This window comes from Phyllobates terribilis, unplaced genomic scaffold, assembly GCF_046119375.1.
Source record: "Phyllobates terribilis strain yellow unplaced genomic scaffold, ASM4611937v1 Scaffold_11__3_contigs__length_659146591, whole genome shotgun sequence".
Taxonomy (NCBI): Eukaryota; Metazoa; Chordata; class Amphibia; order Anura; family Dendrobatidae; genus Phyllobates; species Phyllobates terribilis.
The window spans coordinates 69,536,324-69,560,418 of record NW_027362771.1 but is presented as its reverse complement, the minus strand read 5'-3'; the positions used below and the strand labels follow the sequence as shown (position 1 = coordinate 69,560,418).

The 24,095-nt window shown below is 39.5% G+C and overlaps 1 protein-coding gene across 1 annotated transcript in view; it reads right to left on the bottom strand.

Annotated features, from left to right (window-relative positions):
- Positions 1-24,095, bottom strand: part of DRD1 (dopamine receptor D1) — a 207,631-nt gene that overhangs the window by 10,734 nt on the left and 172,802 nt on the right. The window lies entirely within an intron of this gene.

The window sequence follows — 24,095 nt, the reverse complement described above, 5'->3', positions numbered from 1 at the left end:
CTTACAGCGTTACTCAAGGACAGCACACAAATTGTACACTGATGCGATGCATGTGTTGGCATATGAAACAGATTAGGACTTATTATAAGTGAAAGGAGGACTTTATACTAACCAGACAGCCGATGGCGATAGTGTGTAAAGTTATATGCTTGCTGTAATGTGGGGGAGGAAAGCTCTCAATTGTTGGTTGTTTTTACTTCCTGTGTTTTTCTTTCTTTTCCTGAATGTGTTATGTCAGCAGCACATGGACTGTGTGACACTGAATTGTATCTCATGTTTAACCAGTATGAAGTAAATACTATTTACTCAAGATATCTTGCTGATTGAAGCTCTCGTAAGTGCAGTGGTGACTGTAAGAAGATGCACTCTGCGACAGGTTATGGGCCCAGACACTAAAGCCCAGACACTACAGGCCCACACTACAAGAGGATCCTGCTTTATAACACAGATAACGGAGCACACAGATAAGCTCTGTAAACAGAAGGAAATAAATCCAGATACAGAGTGACAGAGGAATTCATGATCCCAGGAGCTGGATATAATTAGAGAGAATTCAACACAGGCAGGACATACAGGAACTATCAGCAAGATAAAAAAACAGGAGAATATCTTCAGTACAACTCTCTAAACAAGTAAGACTATATAAAGATGATGAGTAACACAGAACTGAAATTCACAGTAGCTAAACTGAATAGTGAAAATGATCAGTTATGGAAATTCAAAGTAGAGATGTTGTTATCTAAGGATAATTTATGGGAAGTAATTGTTACAGAAAGACCAGATCAAGATAATCAGACATGGGATAAGAAGAATAGACAAGCGAGAGCCACCATTAGCTTATTAGTGGATGATGCTCAATTAATACATATAAGAAATGAAGAAACAGCAAAAGGAATGTGGGAACAATTAAGAAAACTGTATGAAAGACCTAGCATGAATCACAAGTTATTTTTATTAAGAAAGCTTTACAGTATGAGATTGAGTGCAAATGACGACATGCAGAAGCACATATTCTCAAAGATAGAACTGATATCACAGCTAAGATCTATTGGTGAAGACATTAAAGAAAGTCATGTAGCAGCTATATTATTGTGAAGTTTACCAGATTCGTATACAGCCTTGATAAATGCCCTTGAGACGAGACCAGAAACTGACATTACATTAGATTTTGTGAAAACAAGACTAATAGATGAATATCAGAGAAGAAAAGAACAAAGAAATGACTCTTCTACTGAAAAGGACAGTGAAAACGCTCTTAAAGCTACAGAATTTAAAAAACCCTATAATAAAGAGACAAGAGAATGCTTCAGATGTAAGAAAAAAGGTAATTTAAAGAAAGACTGTACCATATGGAAAGCAGAACAGCAAAAATTTCAACATAAAAAGCATACACAGAAAGTAAAAAACACAACTTCCGATTCATGTGAGAATAATTGAAATGGCACATTTAAAGTAACAGACAAGAAATTATCACTTGGTTGGTTTATTGATTCAGGAGCAACGAGTCATATGACAAGTGACAAGAATTTCTTTACTGATCTTGATTTAGATAAGAAAGAAGCCATTTATCTTGCAGATGGAAGCAAAATAACCGCAGAAGGTATCAGATAAGGTATGCTAAATTGTTCAAACAAGTTCGGACAAGATTCAAAGATACTTGTACAGGAAGTGTTGTATGTTCCAAAATTGGAAGGCGGATTATTATCTGTGAAACGTTTAACAGCAAAAGGACTTACAGTAAAATTCAAAGACAATGAGTGTGCAATTATTGCAGGAAACAAGGTGATCACCAAAGTCAAGGCAGATGAACAATTATATCATTTTGACGCACCAAAGGAACAGATGACGGTATGTACACATGATCACAAAAACTGTATTCACATGTGGAATAGACGTCTAGGACATAGACACCCTGACAGTATAAGGGAACTACAGAGAAAAGAATTGACAAAAGATTTAAAGATATCAGATTGCTCAATTACTGTAAGATGTGAATGTTGTATAAAATCCAAAGCCACAAGGATATCTATTCCAAAAGAAAGTGAGATGAAAAGCGAAAGACCACTTAATTTGGTGCATACTGACGTATGTGGACCCATGAAAGTGACTACATCAGGAGGCAATAGATACATGTTGACTTTTATAGATGACTACTCAAGATACACAGTCACATACTTAATTAAGAACAAAAGTGAAGTTTTTGATAAACTTGTAGACTATGTAACAAGATCAAGTAACAAATTTCAAAGGAAGCCAATTGTCATCAGAAGTGAAAATGGAGGTGAATTTATAGGTCACAGAATAGAAGACTACTTAAGACAAAATGGAATAGAACACCAGAAAACTGTTCCATACACACCTGAACAAAATGGAGTAGCAGAAAGGAAAAACAGAACTCTAACAGAAATGATAAGATGTATGCTGACGGATTCCAAACTACCAGAGAAATATTGGGGTGAGGCAGCAATGACAGCTACATATCTACAGAACCGACTTTTTTTCCAGAAAACTGATGAAAACTCCATATGAACTGTGGCAAGGTATGAAACCAAGTGTCAATCATTTAAAAGTTTTGGATGTAAAGTTTTATATTCATTTCAACAGAAAAACGTTCCAAACTTCAAAACAGATTCATGGAAGGAATATTCGTTGGATATAGTGCAAATTGCAAAGGATATAGAATCCTAGATCCCAAAATAGACAGAGTTACGGTGAGTAACAGTGTGACATTCATTGAAGATTTAAATGAAGACATTATGATTTCAGTTGAAACAAAAAATGAGAAAAATAATAGTGACATAACTGAAGAAACATCTGATGAGAAAGAAGTAGAAATTAATGAAGAACAAAATACTGAAAGTGAAGAATAACAACTACAAACAGACACAGCACAAAGACGTTCAATGAGAGAGAACAAAGGAAAACCACCAAAACGTCTCTCATACAAGACAAGCATAAGAAAAATCTATGAGCCTACCTCTTGGGAAGACATATCTAAACTTCCTGAAGAAGAAGCTAATAAATGGATAGAAGCAACAGAAACAGAAATTAAATCCATGCATGATTCAAATACATGGACACTAACAGATTTACCAGAAGGAAGAAAAGCCATAGGATGTAAATGGATTTTTAAAGTAAAATACCAAACAGATGGCACAGCTGAAAGATACCGAGCAAGACTCGTAGCTAAAGGGTATTCTCAAAAATATGGAGAAGACTATGATGAGACATTTGCTCCAGTTGTCAAACACACTACAATAAGAACTTTACTTACAGCTGCAGCAATGAAACAGATGGAACTGAGACTTCTGGATGTAAAGACAGCTTTTCTGAATGGAGATTTAACAGAAGACATTAACCTGGAACAATCTCCAGGATTCAAAGATGAAAGAAATCCAAACAAAGTTTGCAAACTACAGAAAAGCATATATGGTTTAAAGCAAGCAGCTAAAGCGTGGAATGACAAAATCACGGAAGTACTTACAAATGAAAAATTTCAAAGAAGCAAAGCTGATCCATGCTTGTACACAAAAAGGCTGATTAATAGATGGATTTATGTGCTCATATCTGTAGACGACATTTTGATTTGTTTTAAACAAGAAAGGGATAAAGAAAACATTCTAAAAATCCTGAAGCAACATTTCGAAATCAAAGACTTGGGAAATGTAAAACAGTACCTAGGAATACAGGTAGAAAGAGAAGAAGACAGAAGTTTCCTACTGAATCAAAATCACATGATTCAAGACATAACAGAAAAATTTGGATTAAAGGATGCAAAAACAGTAAAGTCTCCAATGGAAACTAATTATCTCAAAGAGATGAACAGTGAAAAGAATATGCTACCAAATAATGAAGAATACAGAACAGCAATAGGAAAACTACTGTATCTAGCGACCGTTACAAGACCAGACATCGCAGCAGTAGTAGGAATCCTGAGTAGAAAGGTGTCAAAACCAAATAAAGCTGATTGGAATACCGTGAAGAGAGTAATGCGTTATTTGAAATGAACTAGCTATGTTAAGCTGAAATTACCCACAAGTGATAATTGCATTTTAACAGGATATGTTGATGCAGATTGGGATGGAGATCCAACTGACAGAAGATCTACCAGTGGACATATTTTTTTCTCTCAGGTGGACCAATAAGTTGGACAAGTAAGAAACAGTCAATTGTGACACTGTCTTCAACAGAAGCAGAATATGTTGCTGCAGCACATGCGAGTCAAGAAGTACTGTGGTTAAGACAATTGTTGACAGAATTAGGACAACCACAGTTGGAACCAACAAAACTGAAAGAGGACAATCAAGGATGTCTTGTTCTTTCTCAGATGGAAAGAGTCAATCCAAGAACCAAGCATATTGATGTGAAATATCATTTCTTGAGAGATCATCAGGATCAAGGAGTCTTGAAGTAAGAGTATTGTCCTACTGAAGAAATAACAGCAGACATCTTCACGAAGGCGTTGAATGCTGATAAACACCAGAGACTAATAAAAAAGTTGGGTTTGATTGAATAAGTCCTTACTGTTGAGAAAGGGTGTTGGCACATGCAACAGATTAGGACTTATTATAAATGAAAGGAGGACTTTATACTAACCAGAAAGCAGATGGCGATAGTGTGTAAAGTTATATGCTTGCTGTAATGTGGGGGAGGAAAGCTCTCAATTGTTGGTTGTTTTTACTTCCTGTGTTTTTCTTTCTTTTCCTGAATATGTTATGTCAGCTGCACACGGACTGTGTGACACTGAATTGTATCTCATGTTTAACCAGTGTGAAGTAAATACTGTTTACTCAAGATATCTTGCAGATTGAAGCTCTCGTAAGTACAGTGGTGACTGTAAGAAGATGCACTCTGCAACAGCATGTGCTGTCTGTGATTTTCAAAGGCCCATTGAGATATATGGGTAATTATGATCCGTGTCTCAGATCAATAATGGGCTCAATGTAGTACAGACCTCTTGGTCCAAAAAATAAACATAGGCAAGTGAACAGCCAAATAGACCATAATGGGCATGTGCTCTATCTGTGAAAAATACAGGGAGAATTTGTATAGTAAATGGGTGTATCGCAGCACTACAGTTAGTAGATAAATGAATTCTTTATTCTAGGTATCAAAAACAGCAATGTTTCGACTCTAAATGAGTTTTTCTCAAGCTCATTTAAAGTAAAAACGTTGCTGCCTGTTTTTTTGCGATGAAATAAAGGATTTATTTATCTACCAACAGGAGTGCTGTGATACACCCTTTTCTGTACAAGTTCTCTCTGTATTTTTACACCCTTTTTCTATACATGAGTTTGGGGCTTATGGCTCTAAGCCTGACATTGCATGCACTCGCCATTTTGGATTTTGGACTGCTTGGCTGCTGTCGTTTGGACGGGATTATGCAATGTTGGTTTCTTGAAGGTTTACTTCATTCATGGAGAGAATTTGTACGTGACTCACGGATGTCTGAATGAGACTTTAAGTAGCCATGCTGTGTGGCCTTTACAACTGCACTTCAGACCACTTGGCTGGGCAGGAAGCTACAGCCAACCCCATTCACTAAAACAGAGTCACACTGCAGATTGTGGCCAGGACTGTCCCTGTGCAGAGAATAAGTGTAAAGCTACAGCCCCACTATCAGCATTTGGTCAGTATTTGGTCGGTATTTTTTTTCAGGAGTGGAAGCCAAAACCAGGTGAGGAACAATCAGAGAAAAGGTATAATAGAAACAAGTCGCCAATTCTGCATTTATCACCCACTCCTGGTTTTGGCTCCCACTCCTGGGAAAAAATACTGACCAAATACTGATAGTGGGGCCGTGGCCTAAGTCTGGGTTCCCACAATGAGTTTTTGGTGAGTTTTTGATGCTGGGTATTTACACTGTGACTTACAGTTGTTTTACTGTCCTACAGTACCAGTAAAGTGGATGGGATTTATAGAAATCTCATGCCTACTGTGCTTTTATTTTACTAAGCATAATCTGACCTACAGTGCATGTTTCAAGTCCCCAACATATCAATTTCTCTTGTGGGTACACTGCGTTTTATGTGAAGATTTTTCACACAGACTTGCATTAGATGTGGAAAATCTGCAGATAAAAAACACAAACATGCGTTTTTAGTGCGTTTCCGCAGCGAAAAAGCATCAGAAATGCATGTAATCCACACATGACAGTATCAATAACGGTTTGTCAAAACTAAATACCAGGAAGTATCAAAAGCAAAGCAGCTTTATTTAAAGGATGACACACTAACAAGAGACAAAAACCACAAGGAATCAAAAACACGCTAAAATTCCATATGAAAAACAACACTCAAAAACGCAATGAAAAAAACGCAAGTAACCTAATTTACTAAATAGGTGCAGAAATTCTGCAACATCAAAAATTCACCAATAACTCATCATGGAACGTAGCTTACTGGGGATGCAAGGCTGAGGCCTCTTTGTTCCCCAAATCAGTGGGTGTTTTAGATGTCGGACCCTCAGCAATAAATAAGTGACAATATTTAATTATAAGGAATATAAGAACAAATACAGGCTAAAAAAAAATTCCATTCAATAATGATGCTAGAAAATCTTTTTTTTTTCTCTTACATTCATTAAAATAAATCAGTGTACAAAAACTACAAAGGATGGCAGTTTCACAATAACAAAAAAGATGACACTCACTATATATCGGGGTAAACATTCAACATGAAATATCTAAACTAAGGGCGATTTCACACAGAGCATCATTTGCAAAAAAAATTTGCAGCCGTCTTTTAACCCCTTCATTACCAGCTGATTTTTAACTTTTTTAGTTTCTTTTTTTGTTCCCCTTTTCCAAGATACATAACCTTCTTATTTTTTCCATCGATAGAGCCGTATGAGGGGTATTTTTTAGAGTTTTGAATGACTGCATGAATATTAACAAATCATGTACTGAAAAACAGGAAAAACAATCCAAGTTGGTGAAATTGAGAAAAAAACTGCAAGACCCATCATTGTTTTTCAAGTTTTGTTCTCTAGGTCAGTAAAATTATGGCAATACCAAACTTGTATATGGAGATGGAAAATGACGTTATATAAACCGTGCTCCACTGGGAACTGTTGATCTGTGATGGCCCAAGTACTGATCATTACTGTACAAGGTATGATAATGTCTGTAAAGCGCTGTGCAATTAATGGCGTTATATAAGTGAGTAAAATAAATTTAAAAAAATAATAATCCGTAAAATGTCATAGCTGTAGGGTATTATGGGGAGGTTCTCACGGCAGTGCAAAATGATGTTAGCCCATTCTCTAATGCTTCAGCAGTGTGAAAAATGGTGTCGGGCAAGTTCAGGAAAATCAACTCAAACTTGATCGATCCCCTCATCTCTAGTCATGAGCCTTGCCATTTAATAATACTCAACGGTTTATTTAGCAGACATCTTCCAGTCGCTCACAGGAAGACGTTATCACTGTCTAACCGGTTACAGATTCAGTATAACCCTATCAGAGCCACTTTGAGCTCACAATACTTGTCACTCCAACCCTCTTAAACTACTTGCTTAAATTAGAGACAATTCTGCTGTAATCACATCACTTTACTTACTATCTCACTCAACTGGGTGAAAGTAAATGACTGCAGTAAATCATGTCTTATCCCACTTCGCTCCATATTGAAATGAAAGCCTACGGTTAAAGCTTGTAAGTGAATCCTGCAATAACCAGCAGAGATCACTTATTTTAAAATCCTAGATTAGAAACCTAAATTTGTAGACTGAGTTGAACACACTAAGAGATTCACTGAAGATATATACTGAAGCAAGATCTATGGATACCTAGGTTACTGTAATACCCTGCACAGGGTAAGCGACATAGCTAATCAGAAGAACTATACTACATTTCTAATTAGAGGTATTTGCTAATATTATTATTACACCTACTACATATAGGATAGGATCTTGGAAATGGGAATACCCCTTTAAGGTGCCAATGCGGAGGGTAAGCCCAATGTTGGTTTATGTTGGTCATGATAAAGTGGGAATCACGTGAGCCTGACCTGAGCCCCCCATCCATAGGTTATCTGTATATCATATGGCTCGGCTCTGATTCCAGCTTCATTATTGCTAAGATGATTATTAGAAACATTCTTTTCATGTTTTCAGAGAAGACTTCATGCCAGGGCTAGTTTAAAACTCTAGAATTCAGTTATTTTGCACGTCAATGAACTTGGAATTATATGACTAGCATTCGTATATATTTTGGTCCTCATTTTTCACATGGGAAATAGATGTCTCAAATTTCCCAGACAGAAGATCCAAAAATTATTACAGTACCCGAGCGACGGGTGAGATGTCACGTAAACTTATCTGAGAAAATCTGCCCAGTAAATTGACCAGTGTTGCAGATTTGTCATCCGCAGCATATCAATTTGTTCAGTAGATATTCACAATGGAATTCACCCATTGAAGTGTTGATGGTAAAGTCTGTGGTATATGCCCAGCATTTGAAATATCAAAAAACTGACCAGCACCTCCAAACAGAATAAGGAAAGTGTGAACAGGTGCAAGCCGTCACGATTATTCAGTATAACCAAGAAAATAAAACTGCACTCTTAAATGCTATAATATGCCAACATTAAATATATGAAATTGGAACTGCATTAATGTTATATAAAATATGTTAAAAAATGAAGGTACTTAGCACACAAATTGGCCAATTAATGGGAGCCCACTAGCCCTTAAAAGACGTACCCCTTTGATATTATCCTAACATTAAAAAGCATTTACCGGTGGCATTTACAATTTTAAGGGCAGGCAGGATCCAGTTCTAATTAAAAACGCCTTAGGCTGATGGTAGGAGTGCTTAGTCAGAAGCAGTATACTACAAATATCAAACACTAACCAGCACCTCCAAACTGAACAAGGCAAGTGTGAACAGGTGCAAGCCATCACGACTATTCAATAATACCAAGAAAATACTCTGAAATGTTATAATATCCAAACATTGAATGTATGAGATTGAAACTGCACTACTGCTCTAGCAAATATGATTAAAAATGAAGGTACTTAGCATACAAATTGCCCAATTCATGGAAGCCCACTAGCCCCAACAAAGCGTACTCCTTTGACTGAGCACTCCTCCCATCAGCCTAAGGCATTTTTAATTAGAGCTGGATCCTACCTGCACTTAAATTTGTAGACTTTCTGCCAGTGAGTGACATTTTAGGTGTAGGGTCCCATCAAAGGCATACTCCTTGTCATGGCTAATGGGCTCTCATTAATTGGCCAATTTGTGCGCTAAGTACCTTCCTTTTTAAACATTTTCTATAGAAGTAATGCAGTTACAATATGCAAACATATAATGTTTGCATATTAAAGCATTTCAGTGTAGCACTATCCCCAGCATTTGAACAGCAGTAACATCAATTATAATAGATCCTCACAATTTAGTATAGATAACATTGCTGTGAATTGTTGGGGAATTTATTTTTTTAAAACAACTCAGATAAAATCTATTCTATGATTGGATGCTATGGTCAACAAATACAGTTTATTTTTAATTAAGAAATATGCCACTTTGTATTATAATGTATAACCACTGTTTCTTCCAGTTTATGGAAATGTGAATGCTGCGGCGATTCAGGTGGCTGCTGATTAGTTGCAGCTCTGAGTTCAAAGGAGTAGTGCAAGTCCGATAAGTGAAAATTTTTTTTTTTTTTTTTCACCTGCCAGGGACCATTAATAAGGAGATGTCCAGTATGAACAACCCCTTTAATATGTCTGCTTATTATTAGTAAATGAGCATTACATTCGGAAGCTGAAAACATCCTGATCTTTTCCTGCTCATTACAAGAAAGAGCACACATAACATTTATCTGTTGGACCTGTTTCCAGAAACAAAACTGTATACCAGGCTGGTAATTAAAGCTTATAAATCAAGGCCACTTTTGTCGACTATGCTGGGCATGTAATAGTGGGGAAGGGCGTAGCCTTCCCTTGGCACTGAGATAGTTAAAGGAAGTGTTCCTGAAGTCAGACCTCTCTGAGCTATTGGTAAACCAAGCTAAGGGGTTAGCTTTAGTGGTCCAGTCAGTAGAGTAGAGGGGGAACTTAGTGCCCTGATCAAGCCTGGAGTGACATAGAGCTTGTTCCTGGCATAATTCCTTGTGGGCTGCAGTACCTGAAAACAGCCACAAGATGCCACTGTCCTGGGTGCAGATATCAGGTTGAGTCTGCTAGCAGTGTTACAGACAGAGATGAGTTAATTCTGTGTGCTGACAGCTCACTGAGGGTGGGCACATTAGGAAAATCTCTGTTTAGTTTCCAGAATCAGGAAGTGATTCTTCAGTAAGAGATAGGACAGAGAACCATACAGGCAGCCTGAATATATGTGGCTGCTAGGGTAGATGGGAGCTCCATACCCTCAGACAGTGGGATCACCAGTGTGAAAGTCTCCCTACGCAAGAGCAAGAGTCCTGTTAGCCGGCCAGAGAAACTCATCAGAGCTAGTGAGGACCCGGGGCACTTCTAGTCTGCAGGAAGCAGAGGAAGATAAATAGGACTCCAGGCTAAGACGTGGGGGAGAGATATCGTATCCAGATCACTGTTAGTATTGCGGAAGAGTCTCTTGGGCCAGAGATTAGAGTCACAGAGATGCTTCACTTAAAGAGGGAACCAGGGCTGAAGGAGTTGCCAGCGCCTGTGAGAGAGATGATAACCTGTCGGGCCTTATCCATTATATCTGCCTGTAAATATTGTACATATTCCTCTTCCCCAAGTAAAGTTCAAGTTCTGGTTAAGAACCTCGTGTCCTCTGAATTTATTGCTGCCCTGGTCCCAGAAGAGAAATGCCTGGAGACAGCCGTGATCGGATGGTTTGAAGTAAGTGGAGAGCCCCACATACACAGCCACACATCAGAGGGAGGACACGTATTGTCTGTAGGTTGCCAGAGTGAGAGGGGGCTACAGCTCGCCCACGACTGCCTCGCTGGGGCACCTTACATTTAGCGTAGTCAGCAGGATGCGAGCTCCTCGCATGAAGAAAGCGGGGAAGAGCCGACGCAGAACACTGAGGAGAAAGTGTTGGAACGCATGCGGCCCAAGATGATGGCCCGAAGCATGGATTCCAAGATAGTGACAATGGCGGTAAAGTCTGGGAGAAGGACCGCCTATCGTGGGAGTGGACGGCACCGGAGAGCGCGAAAAGATGTCCAGCCCCTACGAGTTCCGGCCCAAAGAAGGATGGGCCCAGCAGTGAAGATGCGTCCCAGGATGGGACGTCCAGTGAGGAAGAGGGCGCGGCGTAAAGTGAAGTCCGGCCCCGTGAGTATCAGCGCGCACAGAGTAGGGGCGCAGCTGAAGGCGGAGCTGCCGAGAGTGACGAGTGACGCAGCGGTCACGTCAGAAAGCCGGCCCAGGAAGAGGAGGAGTTGGACACGCAGGAAATGCGTCACTGGTAAGCGACCAGCGCCATTTTCTGTTCAGCGCACGAGAGGAAGGAGGTGCTGCGGTGGACGCTCTGAGAGATGGCGACCGGAGGATCAGATGACCTGTCCGGAATGATCGCCGAGGAGGAGATCTTAGAGCTGAGTACCCCAGGGGCCGCAATCGAGAGTCGCTCACCTGTGGATGCTGCCCGTGAATCCTTGCCCCCAGTGGCTGTCCAGTGGTCCACTAGGTCCGATCCGGAGCTGGGCCTGCTCGTCCATGAGTTCCGTATGTGGTGCTGGAGCCGGATGTCGGAAGACTCGTCCCCCTCGGTCGAGGGTGGAGAACATTCTGGTGGGGCCGAAGCAACAGCTGCAGCGGAGCCTGACGGAGGTGTGCAGCCTATACCCCAGTGGCCGGTTTCGCCTGCGGAGCCTGCCGCAACAGCTTCCACGGCGACAGGGGCCCCTAGGCCTGAAGGGGGTGGTGCGGAGGCGAGGCCTCCCAGGAAGATGGCCCCGCAAGAGAGTTTCTGGCAGCTGGCGGTGGAGGCCATCGACACCCCTTCGGCGAAACGTTACGCCGAGCTCGGGAGTCTGAGGTGGACTACCCGCAACCCCCCGATGATGCCAAGAGAGCAGCGGCGATGGACCGACACCTTCCTCAGAGGCTGGCTGGAAGGGTCCAACGCGGCGCGGAGAGAGTCGGTGGAGGACTCCCAGACTCGGGGACGAGTCCTTGAGTTTCACATCCGTGAGGGGTACGGATTCCTGGAGGAAGAGTGGATCGGGCACGAGGTGTTCGTTACTCGGGAGGTTATCAAACGCGACTAGTTGCCTGACCGTCTCCACAATCTACGTGTGGGGGACATAGTCCACTTCGTAAAATGTGAATGTTCCAGGGGGTGGTACGCGGCTGTGCTCACCCGTCGATACAAGTGGGAAGATGTCCTTGAGAAGGACAGGGAAGTCTTCCAGTGAAGGGCCAAGAGGGAGGCTAAGCAGCGCTGGGCTAGGGAAGCCCCGAAAGGCTTTCTGTCCCCACCTAAGGCCAGTAATCCGCCAGCAGAGGAGCCTAGGAGGCGGCAGTTGGGAGAAATTGTAAGCGACGAGGAGGAGGATGTCGCAAGCGACAAGGAAGCTGATTTCCTTAGTGAGGTGCCAGAGAAGGAGTCGGCACCACAACACCCAGGAGGGACTGAGGCAGTTGAGCAAGGGACTGCCAGAGAGACTCAGGCTGGTGCCAGTCAGGAGGTCCATCATTTTTCTGTGACCAGCTACGGCCCTACCCAGGTCGCCTGTGGCAGTGCTACGTCCTCGGACGAGGACCCCAGGCCTAGCAGATACCCCGATCAGCCGTGGAAATGGAGGAAGCCACCTTTGTCTGCAGCATGGGCCGCCTTCATGAAGGAGCGACGGGAGGCCCGGAAGAAGTGAGTAGGCTAAAAGGTCCTTTGACCTTTCACCTCTTCTCTTACTAGGACCCACCGGAATGTGGTCCTGTTCCTGGGACTGTTTCCCAATGGGGGCGGAGTGCCCCATGTTGAAATAAGTTAAAAAGAATATATATGTGGAGGACTGTTCCCCTACCTCCCAGGCCAGGAGGGCCTTAAGCAGCACCAAAGTTGTGTGCCCAGGAGAGCTGCTATTTTTGTTTTTGCTTTTTATTTTTCTTTTGTTGCGCTTGTTGCGCCTTTTTCTGCTGGAATTTAAAATGCTGAGGCACACCTTGAGGATGGATATCCTCCAAATCACTACATAAAATTAGTCCTCCTACGTAAAAACATTGGCCGTTGTTCATCAGTGTTTTGGATCTGATATTAATCAGTATTTGGTCCGTGTGTCAGTTTTTACAATTAGTATTTTCAGTGATTTTTCACTGCTGAAGAAAAACTGCAAATATTTTCCTACCCATATGGCCACATTCATATGCTCAGTATTTTCCATTAGTATCTGTAAGCCAAAAGCAGAAGTGGGTGAGAAATACAGAAGTGGTGACGTGCTTCTATTATACTTTTCCTCTGATTGCTCCACTCCTGGTTTTGGCTTACAATACTGATGTAAAATACTGACCAAATACTAAACGTGTGAACATGTCCTTACAGCGTTACTCAAGGACAGCACACAAATTGTACACTGATGCGATGCATGTGTTGGCATATGAAACAGATTAGGACTTATTATAAGTGAAAGGAGGACTTTATACTAACCAGACAGCCGATGGCGATAGTGTGTAGAGTTATATGCTTGCTGTAATGTGGGGGAGGAAAGCTCTCAATTGTTGGTTGTTTTTACTTCCTGTGTTTTTCTTTCTTTTCCTGAATGTGTTATGTCAGCAGCACATGGACTGTGTGACACTGAATTGTATCTCATGTTTAACCAGTATGAAGTAAATACTATTTACTCAAGATATCTTGCTGATTGAAGCTCTCGTAAGTGCAGTGGTGACTGTAAGAAGATGCACTCTGCGACAGGTTATGGGCCCAGACACTAAAGCCCAGACACTACAGGCCCACACTACAAGAGGATCCTGGTTTATAACCCCAGATAACGGAGCACACAGATAATCTCTGTAAACAGAAGGAAATAAATCCAGATACAGAGTGACAGAGGAATTCATGATCCCAGGAGCTGGATATATTTACAGAGAATTCAACACAGGCAGGACATACAGGAACTATCAGCAAGATAAAAAAACAGGAGAATATCTTCAGTACAACTCTCTAAACAAGTAAGACTATATAAAGATGATGAGTAACACAGAACTGAAATTCACAGTAGCTAAACTGAATAGTGAAAATGATCAGTTATGGAAATTCAAAGTAGAGATGTTGTTATCTAAGGATAATTTATGGGAAGTAATTGTTACAGAAAGACCAGATCAAGATAATCAGACATGGGATAAGAAGAATAGACAAGCGAGAGCCACCATTAGCTTATTAGTGGATGATGCTCAATTAATACATATAAGAAATGAAGAAACAGCAAAAGGAATGTGGGAAGAATTAAGAAAACTGTATGAAAGACCTAGCATGAATCACAAGTTATTTTTATTAAGAAAGCTTTACAGTATGAGATTGAGTGCAAGTGACGACATGCAGAAGCACATATTCTCAAAGATAGAACTGATATCACAGCTAAGATCTATTGGTGAAGACATTAAAGAAAGTCATGTAGCAGCTATATTATTGTGAAGTTTACCAGATTCGTATACAGCCTTGATAAATGCCCTTGAGACGAGACCAGAAACTGACATTACATTAGATTTTGTGAAAACAAGACTGATAGATGAATATCAGAGAAGAAAAGAACAAAGAAATGACTCTTCTACTGAAAAGGACAGTGAAAACGCTCTTAAAGCTACAGAATTTAAAAAATCCTATAATAAAGAGACAAGAGAATGCTTCAGATGTAAGAAAAAAGGTAATTTAAAGAAAGACTGTACCATATGGAAAGCAGAACAACAAAAATTTCAACATAAAAAGCATACACAGAAAGTAAAAAACACAACTTCCGATTCATGTGAGAATAATTGAAATGGCACATTTAAAGTAACAGACAAAAAATTATCACTTGGTTGGTTTATTGATTCAGGAGCAACGAGTCATATGACAAGTGACAAGAATTTCTTTACTGATCTTGATTTAGATAAGAAAGAAGCCATTTATCTTGCAGATGGAAGCAAAATAACCGCAGAAGGTATCAGATAAGGTATGCTAAATTGTTCAAACAAGTTCGGACAAGATTCAAAGATACTTGTACAGGAAGTGTTGTATGTTCCAAAATTGGAAGGCGGATTATTATCTGTGAAACGTTTAACAGCAAAAGGACTTACAGTAAAATTCAAAGACAATGAGTGTGCAATTATTGCAGGAAACAAGGTGATCACCAAAGTCAAGGCAGATGAACAATTATATCATTTTGACACACCAAAGGAACAGATGACGGTATGTACACATGATCACAAAAACTGTATTCACATGTGGAATAGACGTCTAGGACATAGACACCCTGACAGTATAAGGGAACTACAGAGAAAAGAATTGACAAAAGATTTAAAGATATCAGATTGCTCAATTACCGTAAGATGTGAATGTTGTATAAAATCCAAAGCCACAAGGATATCTATTCCAAAAGAAAGTGAGATGAAAAGCGAAAGACCACTTAATTTGGTGCATACTGACGTATGTGGACCCATGAAAGTGACTACATCAGGAGGCAATAGATACATGTTGACTTTTATAGATGACTACTCAAGATACACAGTCACATACTTAATTAAGAACAAAAGTGAAGTTTTTGATAAACTTGTAGACTATGTAACAAGATCAAGTAACAAATTTCAAAGGAAGCCAATTGTCATCAGAAGTGAAAATGGAGGTGAATTTATAGGTCACAGAATAGAAGACTACTTAAGACAAAATGGAATAGAACACCAGAAAACTGTTCCATACACACCTGAACAAAATGGAGTAGCAGAAAGGAAAAACAGAACTCTAACAGAAATGATAAGATGTATGCTGACGGATTCCAAACTACCAGAGAAATATTGGGGTGAGGCAGCAATGACAGCTACATATCTACAGAACCGACTTTTTTTCCAGAAAACTGATGAAAACTCCATATGAACTGTGGCAAGGTATGAAACCAAGTGTCAATCATTTAAAAGTTTTGGATGTAAAGTTTTATATTCATTTCAACAGAAAAACGTTCCAAACTTCAAAACAGATTCATGGAAGGAATATTCGTTGGATATAGTGCAAATTGCAAAGGATATAGAATCCTAGATCCCAAAATAGACAGAGTTACGGTGAGTAACAGTGTGACATTCATTGAAGATTTAAATGAAGACATTATGATTTCAGTTGAAACAAAAAATGAGAAAAATAATAGTGACATAACTGAAGAAACATCTGATGAGAAAGAAGTAGAAATTAATGAAGAACAAAATACTGAAAGTGAAGAATAACAACTACAAACAGACACAGAACAAAGACGTTCAATGAGAGAGAACAAAGGAAAACCACCAAAACGTCTCTCATACAAGACAAGCATAAGAAAAATCTATGAGCCTACCTCTTGGGAAGACATATCTAAACTTCCTGAAGAAGAAGCTAATAAATGGATAGAAGCAACAGAAACAGAAATTAAATCCATGCATGATTCAAATACATGGACACTAACAGATTTACCAGAAGGAAGAAAAGCCATAGGATGTAAATGGATTTTTAAAGTAAAATACCAAACAGATGGCACAGCTGAAAGATACCGAGCAAGACTCGTAGCTAAAGGGTATTCTCAAAAATATGGAGAAGACTATGATGAGACATTTGCTCCAGTTATCAAACACACTACAATAAGAACTTTACTTACAGCTGCAGCAATGAAACAGATGGAACTGAGACTTCTGGATGTAAAGACAGCTTTTCTGAATGGAGATTTAACAGAAGACATTAACCTGGAACAATCTCCAGGATTCAAAGATGAAAGAAATCCAAACAAAGTTTGCAAACTACAGAAAAGCATATATGGTTTAAAGCAAGCAGCTAAAGCGTGGAATGACAAAATCACGGAAGTACTTACAAATGAAAAATTTCAAAGAAGCAAAGCTGATCCATGCTTGTACACAAAAAGGCTGATTAATAGATGGATTTATGTGCTCATATCTGTAGACGACATTTTGATTTGTTTTAAACAAGAAAGGGATAAAGAAAACATTCTAAAAATCCTGAAGCAACATTTCGAAATCAAAGACTTGGGAAATGTAAAACAGTACCTAGGAATACAGGTAGAAAGAGAAGAAGACAGAAGTTTCCTACTGAATCAAAATCACATGATTCAAGACATAACAGAAAAATTTGGATTAAAGGATGCAAAAACAGTAAAGTCTCCAATGGAAACTAATTATCTCAAAGAGATGAACAGTGAAAAGAATATGCTACCAAATAATGAAGAATACAGAACAGCAATAGGAAAACTACTGTATCTAGCGACCGTTACAAGACCAGACATCGCAGCAGTAGTAGGAATCCTGAGTAGAAAGGTGTCAAAACCAAATAAAGCTGATTGGAATGCCGTGAAGAGAGTAATGCGTTATTTGAAAGGAACTAGCTATGTTAAGCTGAAATTACCCACAAGTGATAATTGCATTTTAACAGGATATGTTGATGCAGATTGGGATGGAGATCCAACTGACAGAAGATCTACCAGTGGACATATTTTTTTCTCTCAGGTGGACCAATAAGTTGGACAAGTAAGAAACAGTCAATTGTGACACTGTCTCCAACAGAAGCAGAATATGTTGCCGCAGCACATGCGAGTCAAGAAGTACTGTGGTTAAGACAATTGTTGACAGAATTAGGACAACCACAGCTGGAACCAACAAAACTGAAAGGGGACAATCAAGGATGTCTTGTTCTTTCTCAGATGGAAAGAGTCAATCCAAGAACCAAGCATATTGATGTGAAATATCATTTCTTGAGAGATCATCAGGATCAAGGAGTCTTGAAGTAAGAGTATTGTCCTACTGAAGAAATAACAGCAGACATCTTCACGAAGGCGTTGAATGCTGATAAACACCAGAGACTATTAAAAAAGTTGGGTTTGATTGAATAAGTCCTTACTGTTGAGAAAGGGTGTTGTACACTGATGCGATGCATGTGTTGGCATATGAAACAGATTAGGACTTATTATAAGTGAAAGGAGGACTTTATACTAACCAGAAAGCAGATGGCGATAGTGTGTAAAGTTATATGCTTGCTGTAATGTGGGGGAGGAAAGCTCTTAATTGTTGGTTGTTTTTACTTAATTGTTGGTTGTTTTTACTTCCTGTGTTTTTCTTTCTTTTCCTGAATGTGTTATGTCAGCTGCACACGGACTGTGTGACACTGAATTGTATCTCATGTTTAACCAGTATGAAGTAAATACTGTTTACTCAAGATATCTTGCAGATTGAAGCTCTCGTAAGTACAGTGGTGACTGTAAGAAGATGCACTCTGCAACAGCATGTGCTGTCTGTGATTTTCAAAGGCCCATTGACATATATGGGTAATTATGATCCGTGTCTCACATCAATAATGGGCTCAATGTAGTACAGACCTCTTGGTCCAAAAAATAAACATAGGCAAGTGAACAGCCAAATAGACCATAATGGGCATGTGCTCTATCTGTGAAAAATACAGGGAGAATTTGTATAGTAAATGGGTGTATCGCAGCACTACAGTTAGTAGATAAATGAATTCTTTATTCTAGGTATCAAAAACAGCAATGTTTCGACTCTAAATGAGTTTTTCTCAAGCTCATTTAAAGTAAAAACGTTGCTGCCTGTTTTTTTGCGATGAAATAAAGGATTTATTTATCTACCAACAGGAGTGCTGTGATACACCCTTTTCTGTACAAGTTCTCTCTGTATTTTTACACCCTTTTTCTATACATGAGTTTGGGGCTTATGGCTCTAAGCCTGACATTGCATGCACTCGCCATTTTGGATTTTGGACTGCTTGGCTGCTGTCGTTTGGACGGGATTATGCAGTGTTGGTTTCTTGAAGGTTTACTTCATTCATGGAGAGAATTTGTACGTGACTCACGGATGTCTGAATGAGACTTTAAGTAGCCATGCTGTGTGGCCTTCACAACTGCACTTCAGACCACTTGGCTGGGCAGGAAGCTACAGCCAACCCCATTCACTAAAACAGAGTCACACTGCAGATTGTGGCCAGGACTGTCCCTGTGCAGAGAATAAGTGTAAAGCTACAGCCCCACTATCAGCATTTGGTCAGTATTTGGTCGGTATTTTTTTTCAGGAGTGGAAGCCAAAACCAGGTGAGGAACAATCAGAGAAAAGGTATAATAGAAACAAGTCGCCAATTCTGCATTTATCACCCACTCCTGGTTTTGGCTCCCACTCCTGGGAAAAAATACTGACCAAATACTGATAGTGGGGCCGTGGCCTAAGTCTGGGTTCCCACAATGAGTTTTTGGTGAGTTTTTGATGCTGGGTATTTACACTGTGACTTACAGTTGTTTTACTGTCCTACAGTACCAGTAAAGTGGATGGGATTTATAGAAATCTCATGCCTACTGTGCTTTTATTTTACTAAGCATAATCTGACCTACAGTGCATGTTTCAAGTCCCCAACATATCAATTTCTCTTGTGGGTACACTGCGTTTTATGTGAAGATTTTTCACACAGACTTGCATTAGATGTGGAAAATCTGCAGATAAAAAACACAAACATGCGTTTTTAGTGCGTTTCCGCAGCGAAAAAGCATCAGAAATGCATGTAATCCACACATGACAGTATCAATAACGGTTTGTCAAAACTAAATACCAGGAAGTATCAAAAGCAAAGCAGCTTTATTTAAAGGATGACACACTAACAAGAGACAAAAACCACAAGGAATCAAAAACACGCTAAAATTCCATATGAAAAACAACACTCAAAAACGCAATGAAAAAAACGCAAGTAACCTAATTTACTAAATAGGTGCAGAAATTCTGCAACATCAAAAATTCACCAATAACTCATCATGGAACGTAGCTTACTGGGGATGCAAGGCTGAGGCCTCTTTGTTCCCCAAATCAGTGGGTGTTTTAGATGTCGGACCCTCAGCAATAAATAAGTGACAATATTTAATTATAAGGAATATAAGAACAAATACAGGCTAAAAAAAAATTCCATTCAATAATGATGCTAGAAAATCTTTTTTTTTTCTCTTACATTCATTAAAATAAATCAGTGTACAAAAACTACAAAGGATGGCAGTTTCACAATAACAAAAAAGATGACACTCACTATATATCGGGGTAAACATTCAACATGAAATATCTAAACTAAGGGCGATTTCACACAGAGCATCATTTGCAAAAAAAATTTGCAGCCGTCTTTTAACCCCTTCATTACCAGCTGATTTTTAACTTTTTTAGTTTCTTTTTTTGTTCCCCTTTTCCAAGATACATAACCTTCTTATTTTTTCCATCGATAGAGCCGTATGAGGGGTATTTTTTAGAGTTTTGAATGACTGCATGAATATTAACAAATCATGTACTGAAAAACAGGAAAAACAATCCAAGTTGGTGAAATTGAGAAAAAAACTGCAAGACCCATCATTGTTTTTCAAGTTTTGTTCTCTAGGTCAGTAAAATTATGGCAATACCAAACTTGTATATGGAGATGGAAAATGACGTTGTATAAACCGTGCTCCACTGGGAACTGTTGATCTGTGCTGGCCCAAGTACTGATCATTACTGTACAAGGTATGATAATGTCTGTAAAGCGCTGTGCAATTAATGGCGTTATATAAGTGAGTAAAATAAATTTAAAAAAATAATAATCCGTAAAATGTCATAGCTGTAGGGTATTATGGGGAGGTTCTCACGGCAGTGCAAAATGATGTTAGCCCATTCTCTAATGCTTCAGCAGTGTGAAAAATGGTGTCGGGCAAGTTCAGGAAAATCAACTCAAACTTGATCGATCCCCTCATCTCTAGTCATGAGCCTTGCCATTTAATAATACTCAACGGTTTATTTAGCAGACATCTTCCAGTCGCTCACAGGAAGACGTTATCACTGTCTAACCGGTTACAGATTCAGTATAACCCTATCAGAGCCACTTTGAGCTCACAATACTTGTCACTCCAACCCTCTTAAACTACTTGCTTAAATTAGAGACAATTCTGCTGTAATCACATCACTTTACTTACTATCTCACTCAACTGGGTGAAAGTAAATGACTGCAGTAAATCATGTCTTATCCCACTTCGCTCCATATTGAAATGAAAGCCTACGGTTAAAGCTTGTAAGTGCATCCTGCAATAACCAGCAGAGATCACTTATTTTAAAATCCTAGATTAGAAACCTAAATTTGTAGACTGAGTTGAACACACTAAGAGATTCACTGAAGATATATACTGAAGCAAGATCTATGGATACCTAGGTTACTGTAATACCCTGCACAGGGTAAGCGACATAGCTAATCAGAAGAACTATACTACATTTCTAATTAGAGGTATTTGCTAATATTATTATTACACCTACTACATATAGGATAGGATCTTGGAAATGGGAATACCCCTTTAAGGTGCCAATGCGGAGGGTAAGCCCAATGTTGGTTTATGTTGGTCATGATAAAGTGGGAATCACGTGAGCCTGACCTGAGCCCCCCATCCATAGGTTATCTGTATATCATATGGCTCGGCTCTGATTCCAGCTTCATTATTGCTAAGATGATTATTAGAAACAATCTTTTCATGTTTTCAGAGAAGACTTCATGCCAGGGCTAGTTTAAAACTCTAGAATTCAGTTATTTTGCACGTCAATGAACTTGGAATTATATGACTAGCATTCGTATATATTTTGGTCCTCATTTTTCACATGGGAAATAGATGTCTCAAATTTCCCAGACAGAAGATCCAAAAATTATTACAGTACCCGAGCGACGGGTGAGATGTCACGTAAACTTATCTGAGAAAATCTGCCCAGTAAATTGACCAGTGTTGCAGATTTGTCATCCGCAGCATATCAATTTGTTCAGTAGATATTCACAATGGAATTCACCCATTGAAGTGTTGATGGTAAAGTCTGTGGTATATGCCCAGCATTTGAAATATCAAAAAACTGACCAGCACCTCCAAACAGAATAAGGAAAGTGTGAACAGGTGCAAGCCGTCACGATTATTCAGTATAACCAAGAAAATAAAACTGCACTCTTAAATGCTATAATATGCCATCATTAAATATATGAAATTGGAACTGCATTAATGTTATATAAAATATGTTAAAAAATGAAGGTACTTAGCACACAAATTGGCCAATTAATGGGAGCCCACTAGCCCTTAAAAGACGTACCCCTTTGATATTATCCTAACATTAAAAAGCATTTACCGGTGGCATTTACAATTTTAAGGGCAGGCAGGATCCAGTTCTAATTAAAAACGCCTTAGGCTGATGGTAGGAGTGCTTAGTCAGAAGCAGTATACTACAAATATCAAACACTAACCAGCACCTCCAAACTGAACAAGGCAAGTGTGAACAGGTGCAAGCCATCACGACTATTCAATAATACCAAGAAAATACTCTGAAATGTTATAATATCCAAACATTGAATGTATGAGATTGAAACTGCACTACTGCTCTAGCAAATATGATTAAAAATGAAGGTACTTAGCATACAAATTGCCCAATTCATGGAAGGCCACTAGCCCCAACAAAGCGTACTCCTTTGGGTTTGGAGGTGTTGGTCAGTTTTTTGATATGTGTAGTACATGCCCTCTGACTGAGCACTCCTTCCATCAGCCTAAGGCATTTTTAATTAGAGCTGGATCCTACCTGCACTTAAATTTGTAGACTTTCTGCCAGTGAGTGACATTTTAGGTGTAGGGTCCCATCAAAGGCATACTCCTTGTCATGGCTAATGGGCTCTCATTAATTGGCCAATTTGTGCACTAAGTACCTTCCTTTTTAAACATTTTCTATAGCAGTAATGCAGTTACAATATGCAAACATATAATGTTTGCATATTAAAGCATTTCAGTGTAGCACTATCCCCAGCATTTGAACAGCAGTAACATCAATTATAATAGATCCTCACAATTTAGTATAGATAACATTGCTGTGAATTGTTGGGGAATTTATTTTTTTAAAACAACTCAGATAAAATCTATTCTATGATTGGATGCTATGGTCAACAAATACAGTTTATTTTTAATTAAGAAATATGCCACTTTGTATTATAATGTATAACCACTGTTTCTTCCAGTTTATGGAAATGTGAATGCTGCGGCGATTCAGGTGGCTGCTGATTAGTTGCAGCTCTGAGTTCAAAGGAGTAGTGCAAGTCCGATAAGTGAAAATTTTTTATTTTTTTTTCACCTGCCAGGGACCATTAATAAGGAGATGTCCAGTATGAACAACCCCTTTAATATGTCTGCTTATTATTAGTAAATGAGCATTACATTCGGAAGCTGAAAACATCCTGATCTTTTCCTGCTCATTACAAGAAAGAGCACACATAACATTTATCTGTTGGACCTGTTTCCAGAAACAAAACTGTATACCAGGCTGGTAATTAAAGCTTATAAATCAAGGCCACTTTTGTCGACTATGCTGGGCATGTAATAGTGGGGAAGGGCGTAGCCTTCCCTTGGCACTGAGATAGTTAAAGGAAGTGTTCCTGAAGTCAGACCTCTCTGAGCTATTGGTAAACCAAGCTAAGGGGTTAGCTTTAGTGGTCCAGTCAGTAGAGTAGAGGGGGAACTTAGTGCCCTGATCAAGCCTGGAGTGACATAGAGCTTGTTCCTGGCATAATTCCTTGTGGGCTGCAGTACCTGAAAACAGCCACAAGATGCCACTGTCCTGGGTGCAGATGTCAGGTTGAGTCTGCTAGCAGTGTTACAGACAGAGATGAGTTAATTCTGTGTGCTGACAGCTCACTGAGGGTGGGCACATTAGGAAAATCTCTGTTTAGTTTCCAGAATCAGGAAGTGATTCTTCAGTAAGAGATAGGACAGAGAACCATACAGGCAGCCTGAATATATGTGGCTGCTAGGGTAGATGGGAGCTCCATACCCTCAGACAGTGGGATCACCAGTGTGAAAGTCTCCCTACGCAAGAGCAAGAGTCCTGTTAGCCGGCCAGAGAAACTCATCAGAGCTAGTGAGGACCCGGGGCACTTCTAGTCTGCAGGAAGCAGAGGAAGATAAATAGGACTCCAGGCTAAGA